The 10,101-nt window shown below is 37.8% G+C and overlaps 1 pseudogene; it reads right to left on the reverse strand.

Annotated features, from left to right (window-relative positions):
* Nucleotides 1-3,473: 3,473 nt before the first annotated feature.
* LOC127232470 (kynurenine--oxoglutarate transaminase 1-like) lies at nucleotides 3,474-9,867 on the reverse strand (annotated as a pseudogene).
* Between the last annotated feature and the right edge of the window lie 234 nt (nucleotides 9,868-10,101).

The following is a 10,101-nucleotide window of genomic DNA, read 5'->3' on the forward strand; positions in this document are numbered from 1 at the left end:
CACAACTAACAATCTAAGCAATAGTAGAAGGGATACTTTAAATGCCTTTCCCCCATAATGACATTTATGACTACCTTAAATGCCATCTTGGAGCCTTCATCTAGTAGCTGATGGAAGCAGAAGTAGATACAGCAAAATACTAAGCTAAACTCCTGGAATCCAGTTGCAGGAAGAAAGAAGTGATGAGCAAAGGGCTCCAGACCAGGTTGGAGAAACCCACAGAAACAGCTGACCTGAACAAGAGGGAGCCCAAACTGACAGCTTGAAAACCAGCAAAGGACCAACCCAGGACCCCTGAGCATGGCTGTTAGTTAGGAGACCTGTGCAGTCTATGGGGCTTTTGGTATTGAATCAATATTTATCCCTAGTATAGGAATGGATTTTGGGAGCCCATTCCATATAGAGAGATACTCTCTCAGTCTATTCACATGGGGGAGGGCCTAGACTCTGCTGCAAATGATGTGACAGACTTTGAAGATTCTCCCATGAAAGGCCTCACCCTCCCTGGGGATCAGAATGGGATGGGGGTTTAAGAGGGACAGGGGAGGAGGGAAGGGTGAGGGAACTGGGATTATCATGTAAAACAAGATTGTTACAAACTTAAATTAATAAAAGGAAACAAAACTCTTTTAGCTAATATATCTTAACTTTTTCCGTTATCTTGATCCTTAATACTCTTCATTGAAAAATTCCACAAAACTATAATTTCTCTGATTCAAAAGTGTATATTAATACTAAGTTATACTGGATTACTTTCTTATGTTGAGCTTTATACAATAGTAATTAGCATAAATTTCACTAGAGTTGTACTAGGTTTAAATTTGTATTCATTTTTTGTTTTGGTCTTTTTTGTTTGTTTGTTTTTGTTTTGTTTTTTGAGGTAGAGTTTCTCTGTATGGCTTTGGAGCCTGTCTTGAAACTAGATTTGTAGACCAGGCTGGCCTTGAACTCACAAAGATCTGCCTCCCTCTACCTTCTGATTGCTGGGAATAAATGAGTGTGCCACCAACGCACAGCATATTTGTATTCTTCCATTTACTGCATTTGTGACTTCGTATAGAGAGAAAAACCATCCTCAATGGAACATCTTGATCGTATTCAAAAGATTATCTGTAGCCTTGTTTAAAGTCATTGTCAGAATTAAATTATATATCATAGAGTGGATTCAACATTCTGTAAATAGAAAATGCTTATAATAAGTTCCTGTGTAACATATTTCTTTTCTCAGATTTTCACTAATCCTATATCCGACAAAGGGCTGATCTCCAAAATATACAAAGAACTCAAGAAACTAGTCAACAAAACACCAAATAACCCTATTAAAAACTGGGGTACAGAACTGAAGAAATAATTCTCAATGGAGGAAATCAAAAAGGCTGAAAGACACTTAAGAAAATGCTCCACATCCTTAGCTATCAGGGAAATGCAAATCAAAACAACTTTGAGATACCATCTTACCCCTGCCAGAATGGCTAAAATTAGAAACACCAGTGATGACTTATGTTGGAGAGGATGTGGAGAAAGTGGAACACTCCTCCACTGCTGGTGGGAGTGCAAACTCATACAGCCACTTTGGAGATCAGTATGGCGGTTCCTCAGGAAAATGGGAATTAGTTTACCACAGGACCCGGCAATCCCCCTCTTAGGCATATACCAAAAGGATTCACATCAATGCAACAAAGACATCTGTTCAACTATGTTCATAGCAGCACTATTTGTAATAGCAAGAACCTGGAAGCAACCTAGATGCCCTTCAATTGAAGAATGGTTAATGAAGATGTGGCACATCTACACAATGGAATACTACTCTGCAGAAAAAAATAATGGTATCTTGAAATTCACAGGCAAGTGGATGGCACTTGAAGAAACCATCCTGAATGAGGTAACCCAGTCACAAAAAGAGGAACACAGTATGTACTCAACTCATATATGGATTTTAGACCTAGATCAAATGATCACCAGCCTATAATTCACATCACCAGAGGAACTAGGATACAAGTTGTATTCTAAGAGATTCATATAAAGTCCCTCACAGAACTGGGAAGGGACAAGTCCCCCAGACCTCAGGTATAGTGGGGGAGGACAGCTAATGGAGAGAGAAGTAGGAGAAAATGAGAGGGAGGAGTGGAAGGCATGTGCGACCAGGAGGATTGAGCCTGGTTAGGAATGGAAAATAGGAAAGAGAGAGAGAGACAGAGACAGAGAGAGAGAACATAAAAGAGGGAGCCAATATTGGTTTGAAGATAAAGTTGAACACAAAGAAAGGTCGAGGGAACTACAAGACTGCTCCCAACTAACAATCTCAGCTTCCGTGGAAAGGCTATCATAAATGCCCTTCCCGGAGAGTGAGATCAACAACTAACTTCTCCATGGAGTCCTCAACTAATGCCTGTTGAAAACAGGAGCAAACACCCATACATAAACACTGAGTCAAACTAGAACCCAGAAGCAGATGGAGAGGACAAGACCATGCGGTAGAAGTACATAGAGACAGCTTACCTGAACAAGGAGGAGCTAAGGGCCACTAGACTGATAGCTGGGAAGCCAACAGGGGTCTGACTCGGACCCCCCTGAATATGGGTCTCAGCCAGAAGGTCTGAGCAGTCTAAGAGACCTCAGACAGTGGAGCCAGGATGTATCCCTGGTGCACAAAAGGACTTTGCAAACATATCCCCCATGGAGGGATAACTGCCTTATTCTAGAGATAGGAGAGAAGCCCTAGTCCCTACTTCGCAGGACCTGTCAGATCTACATGACCCCAACTGGATGGCATTCCCCTACATATTGTATTGTGGTGGGGGGTTGGGAGGGGAGGGTGTTTAGAGTGCATGGGAGAGGGTAGAGAGGGCAAAAGGGAGGGAAGGAGGGAGGGAGGGTTTGGGGGGAGGGAGGGAGGGAGGGAGAGGGAACTGGGATCGACATGTAAAATAATAATAATAAAAAAAAAAAAAAAAAAAAAAAAAAAAAAGCTTTGACTCCAAAATTTAAGTTGAAGAACAAGTTACTGGGGAAAAGTATTTCTATTTTTGTTTCCACAGAAAATGAAAAGATGTGGATTCCTTCCAGACTAATGTGGTTTGATCACACCAGACCGCCTGAAACAGAGTACAAGCTGATCCTACATTCCAAACAGCTGGACAAAACAGCCCTACAGACTACAGCTAGGATACCTGAATCTTCTTCGAATCCCCCAAGACAGCGCCCCTTACCAGCAGGAAGTAGTTTGGAAAGAACGACGCCCAAATTCCCAAATATTGTGTATAAATGTTTGTTTTCATTAAAAAAAAAAAACATATTTCTTTTCTCTTTTTTTCTAATAACTTAAAACTTTATTAGGAACACAAGCAATCAACCTGAAGCAACATCTTGAGGTCACATGAGAACTTATGGAGAGCCCCTGAATCTCAGCAGGGCTAAGTTAAGACTGAGGATGAGTCTGGGTCTCCAGGCCTGATACTCTATCCTTCACTATCCTAGGCAGAGAAGTCAGAAATAACAATGACTCTAAAATAACCTACAGAGGAGTAGAGTGAAGCCCAATCCAAGACAGCAGTCCAGACCCTGTAGGGAAAGATTGCAGAAACACCCATATCAATGGCCTCCTTCCTGAATGCAAGCCCAGTCATAGAGCTGGGTTCCCCGTGACATGAGATAGGGTGGGGTTGACGCATCTCAGGGCTGTAGTTTTCTTTTTCACTTCTGTAGCCTCTCACCCATGGCCTGGAGTGTGGCTTCATCCTTCACAAAACAGAAGTCAAAGTCCTTCTGATGGGGCTTACTGAAGAAGATGTAGACAGGGATGGATGGCCACCAGGCCCTTGTTTTTGATCATCTACTTGGTAAAGCATCTGTGGTAGAGCCCATTCTCAGTAACGGGCAGGTCGGGCATCTTGCTCTTGAAGTCTGCAACAAGGAAATAGCTGTCCTGGGGGACCAAGGGCTTGAGGCCTACTGACTGCAGACTATGGATCATGTGTTCTCGTTTGAGCTGCTTGGCTTTCAGTAGCTGCAAGAAGTAACTGCTGGGATGTCCGAAGTGCTGCTGCTCCCATTCAAAACATTGGGTTACTGCGGCCTGGCCTGGGTGGGACAGTAGAAGACAGAGTTCTGATGCACAGTCTGCAGATGCTTCATGATGTTATCTGCAACCATATCCCGGCTCACCTTCCAGCCTGTGGCACTGAATCTTTTGTCTGCACTGTCAACATTCAAGGTCTGTCTCCACATGCCAGAGAGACTGGCGATGCTGACATGCTGGTGGCCGTCATAGACCAGTCACTGGTAGTCCTCATCAGAGATGCACAGGACATCATGCTGCTGGCACAAGGTCAGCCACCAGCTCTATCTCCATCTTAGAAAACACCTTTCCCAAAGGGTTTTTTGGGTGTGTTGAGGACCAGGGCTTTGGTACAAGGTGTAAACTTGCTGGCCATTTCTGTGGGGTCTAGTTGCCAGTCATTGCTGTGTTCCAACTGTTCCTTAGGAGCAGGCTTCGGCCTCAGAGACACAAACACAGGCCGACCTCCATCCATTGGTCTCAAGAGTTCATAACAATCAAAATCAGGTTCTATGATGATGACCTCATCACCTTTGTCTACCAAGGTCTGAAAAGCTGTGAACAAGGCCCCATAGGCATTGGGGTTTTTGAGTGGGTCCAACTCCTGTAGCAGCAGCTTGCCAAAGAAACTTGCCAGGATCTTTGTCAGTGGTGGGCCACCAAATGCCATGGTGTACTGTTTGAACATGAAGTTCCCACTGGTGGCCGGCTGAAAAGCTTGTACAGAAAATCTGGAGATAAAAAGTCGGAGAAGCCATGATCCAAGTTCACGACACCGTACTCTGTACAGTCTGATAAACTCCACCTCAAAGTCGGTCTCAGCAAAGGACAGGAAGTTCCCAGATCATTTGCTGCTTTGTCAAATTGCCGACAACCCAAATGTATCCTGTATAACATTTCTTAAAAAAATCAACGTTGAACTGAAAATATTGTAATTTTAGACCATGGCTTTGCCCTTCACTATGACACTTCAAAATGCTGCTTGCTGACAAGAATACATTTTTATCTAGCTCACAATGTGCTCATTGTAGAGTGTGAGTGTGTTCTTTAGAGTGAGACAGTTATTACTCCCATGGTCTCTCCAACATTTGTAAGGCAGGTAGTCCTAAGTATATATTAATTTGTTCCTTGGTGAGGTAAAGATAATAAATGTACCAGTTTTTTATGATGTTATAAGGGTATAATAGAGCAAGCAAAACCAGATGAACAAACAATTATACAAAGTCGTGTTATCTTTGCTGTGGATTCTATGGCTGAGATGAAGTAGATTGGGACATTCACATTTCATTGCGTAATGCTGTGCTTTTTTAAATCATTTTTATCACCTTTATTGACTCACAAAAATCTTTGTATATGTTTTCCTTATTGTCTATTTTATATCTGGCTTTTTCTTGACTTTTTCTCCTCTTATACTTATTCTGCTTCAATTATCTTCATCACTATTTTTAATTGTTGTTCATTTCACACATCTTACTGCAAATATTGACTTTTCAAGGCTCATAGAACAAACCCTGTCTAAATATAAAACTCGTTTAATTGATCAGAAATGATTCATGGATACACAATAGTACTTACTAATCATGCCTAAGTAATAGAACAGTCAATATTAATAGATCAAACACTGTATAAAATAATAGCTTCTAGGTAGCTTACATTTATTTTGAAGTTGCAAGCATTTCACATTTTATTTTGATGGCTTAATCTAACTGAATATAGTTATTAGATTTTAATATATAGTTTTGGAAAATTGGGAGTTATGACTCATTTGTAAGTGATGAAAAGATTTTAAAAGTTAATTACAGTGGGGATACATAGAATGCAATAAACCTGAATGAGGTATTACAAAATAAAATTAATCACATCACAGTACAGCAAATTAATACTTCATTGTGAGAATTTGTGTTATTTATAAAACATATTTATTCAATTTTGTATAAGTATGTACTGTGTTTATGTGTGAGCTGTGTATCAGTGTGGTAATTACTGTGGTCCATGGTCTAAAATCATCTATGACCCTAGAAATTAAATATTTGTATTTTGTGAATTTGTGAATTTGTGACTCTGTAGAAAACAGACATTGAAAATAGAGCTATTTTAGACTAGTATATTCAGCTTTTCAGCAATTTTATCTGAAGCCTTCATGTTAATCCTTAGATGAATGAGAAGCATTCCTTAGTCACAAAAAAAAGTGTGAATCCAATTGATTAATCCAATTCAATTTGTGGTTACCATATAAAAGAGTAAGCATTCCTTATGTTCTTTCATTCATTTCAATCCCAGAGATGAGAAATCTTTTGTTATTATTTAGATAATTATATCATCCAAATGATGGGAGATGTCATTCTGTATATGTTTCTCATACTGGTGAATGAATAAAGCACTGTTGGCCAATAGGAAAGCTAGGTAGGAGGGAGTAGGAGACAAGGAGGAAAGAGGAAGTAGAAAGGAGTAGCCAAGATGGAGAGTCTGGAGAAAGCAGTATGCCTGCCTGCTCCCCGTAAGAGAAATACATAGATCAGCAGAAATGGGTTAATAATTAAGACAGAGCTAGCCAATAAGAAACAAGTAACCGGGCCAACAGAATTATATCTAATACAGAGTCTCAGTGTGTTATTTGGGGCTGGCCTGGCGGCGGGAAAAGACCAGCGGCGGCGGGCGGAAAAACCATGCTCATTACATCCAAATGATATAATTTTGCTTTAAAATATAGAATATGTGGAATTAAGACTTTCAATGTAAACATAAACATGTTCACTTTGGAATTATCATGTTTTTCAATTACTCATGCTTGAGTTTGTTAATGTGATAGTAAAAGTGAAGGGTATTCTCTGCCTACTTCAACTCTGTTTTCACTAACAGAGTATAATGTGCACATCTTCTGTGCTTACTTCACCTCTGTAAGAATGGTGTGCTCATTGGTAAATACAGATAAATTAGGCTTTTAAAATCCTAATAATAATTTGTGCAATTTATGTGCTTTCTTTGTCCATTTTATTTATATAGTTATAATGTTTTATTAAATTCAAACATATTTAGAATATTATGACTTAATTTTGTTTTTATTTAAAATTTTATGTGAAAGGGGAGAGTCAAGGGAGGGAGGGAGAGGGAACTGGGATCAACATGTAAAATAAAAAGAAAATAAAAGAAAAAGAAAAAATTTTAAATATTATCCACTATTTTTTCTTTTATAGTGTGTGCTATAGCATTTTTTTAATTTTCATATTGATATATTATTATAAATATGTATCCTACATATACATAAAACATAATAAAACACAAATTTCAGTCTTTTATTCATGAAAAAAAGACAAACAAAAAAATTTATGCCGTAACTTTTTAGCTGAAATTCCCACAATATAAAATCTCTTCTAATTATTATTTAATTTAATATTAATGTCTTAACTTTTTAGCTGAAATTCCCACAATATAAAATCTCTTCTATTTTTAAAAACTGGAGTTAATAATCATACTATTAATAATGCTAAGCTATTTTGTATTTGGTTATTGTTATGTGGTATCGTCTCTTTACTTTTAATCCACATGTTACCTTATATCTAGTGGCACTGTTTCTTACTTAATGTAACTATATCTGCTAAATAATCCATTTTTAAGGACAGAGGGTTTATTTTGGCTCAGTTCAAAGAGAAAAGTTAATACAGGCTGGGAAGTTTTAGCCGCTGGAACGTACAGTGGCTGGCACAGTGTATTGTGAATTGGGAAGTATAAAGTAAGGAATGCTATTGTCCAGTAATATTTATTCTTTGATTCATCCAGAAGCCTATTGACAAATGCTTTTAGTGACATTGCAGGTGGCTCATCTCACTACAATTAAACAAGTCTACCAAAGTCTTCACAGGCATGGCCAGATTTTGTTTTCCTAGAGATTACAGGACTTGTCAGGTTGACAATCTAAATAAATCATCACTGTTATAACAAGAAGTATATTGGTATTGTCTAATTTCCACTGATAAGAAATTGAAGATCTATTAAGTAGAAGTATGTAAAGATACATGGACAGAATTCAAAGCAAAGTCTAGGAAACTTTAGTCCTTTTTGAGTGTATATGTAGTATATATTTGCATGAAGTGTTCAACCATTGTGAAGACAAAAGTACAGATTATACCTCAAAAATATGCAGATAATCAATTTTATGGCCTACATATAAAACATCATATTACATTGCTGTTCTGTCTTATTCCATGAAAAGGTCTTATTTTTAAGAATTTTATAGAGGTGTAGCATAACATGACACATCTTTCTATTTTCTCTAAACCAGTTCCCCTGTATCTAACCCAAAAGACCTCTGACAACTACATCTCTCTCTCTCTTTTTTTTTCTATTCTTTCTTCTCTTTTCTTTTTGAATCTCCTCCAAAAAATCATTAGTACTTCCCATATGGCCATGGGTAGATTATACATTTTTGAGACAGATCTCACTATGCTCTCTAAACAAGCCTAGTTTTTAACCTTCATGCCTCAGACTGCTGAGAAAACGTATGTATTAAACATGAAACCCTCAACCTGTCATCGCATTTTGTAAACAACAATATACACAGCATATGACAGTATAATCATACTTGTCTCTTATGTATTGCTTACTATGGTCATATTCATTCATAAAAACATTAAAAATCATGTTTTAAGTTACCTTTTAACTCTATTTTAAGAAGTATTTTCTTTAAAATGTATCATGGGGCAGAGAGATATGGCTCATTTACCACACAAGCATGCTAACTAAAATTAAATTCTGGAAACTACATAAAGGTAGAAGGAGAGACTTGACTCTACAAAGCTGTCCTCTGACAAACACTGGTGTTTTGGCATACTCCTTAACACAGTGATCACATGTACATATAATAATACACACACACAATCATGCACACACACACACAAATCTTAATTTCCTTTGGGAGTCTTTCTCTTTGCTTGTTTTATTTACTTTCAATCTGATCATCTTTCTGACTTTTGCAATGGAGTTTAACAGAAAACTTTTACTTCAGTGACTATGTCTTAATTTCACTTTGCTTCTAAAGGGTTGTTTGTCAACTTTAAGATTTGAGATGACTGAATCTCTGTTCTTCCTCCTCATCTTTTTAAAGATGTCAGATCTTCCTCCTGTCATTTGTACTGTCTTAAGGGATACAATTCACATAATCACTTCCTTATGCCTTATTAGTCTGCTTGTTAGTCCCATGGCAATCTTCAGGACTTACACTTAAGCTTTCAATTTCAAGGCTTTTATTATGCTAAAATTGAACATCATTTTCTTTGTTTTTTAATTTCTTTAAATTCACAAATGTCTATATTTTTCTTTTTTATTATTATTCTTTATATAAAGTTTTATTTAAATTAGAAACAATCTTATTTTACATATTAAACCCTAATGCCTCTCACTCCCAACTTTCCACGTCCCCTACTAACACCCATCCCATCCCCCATCCACAAACTTTTATTTTTAATAAGGTTGTTTCAATAAAAGTTGGAAACAGCTGGCCTGTGGTGGCATTCACCTTTAATACCAGCACTCAGAGAGGCAGAGGCAGGCAGTTCTCTGTGAGTTTAAGGCCAGCTTGGTCTACAGAGAAAATTCCAGGACAACCAAGACATTGCAGAGAAACCCTGTCTCAAAAAACAAGAACCAGAATAAAATTTGGAAAACATTGTATACATTATGCCTTTACTTTATTAACATTAGAGTTATATATGTATGAGTAGTTTGTGTGTATGGTGTGTGTGTGTGTGTGTGTGTGTGTGTGTAATGACATACATGTAGCCACTGAAGAACAAATTCACAGGTTCTACTGTCATCTTTGCGTATGATCTGGAGGGAACTCAGTTTGATAGGCTTACACACCCTGTGCCTTTGCCTACTGAGTCCTTTCTCTGACTGTTTTTCTTTGATGTGACACTTTTTATTTCTTTCTTTCTTTCTTTCTTTCTTTCTTTCTTTTTTTGGCTTCCAAATCTATGATTATTAAATTCCCTCGTTCTCACATGTCACTAACATACTTTTATTATAATAAAAAATCTGGAGACTTTCTT

Source organism: Phodopus roborovskii, unplaced genomic scaffold, assembly GCF_943737965.1.
Source record: "Phodopus roborovskii unplaced genomic scaffold, PHOROB, whole genome shotgun sequence".
NCBI classification, from domain to species: Eukaryota; Metazoa; Chordata; class Mammalia; order Rodentia; family Cricetidae; genus Phodopus; species Phodopus roborovskii.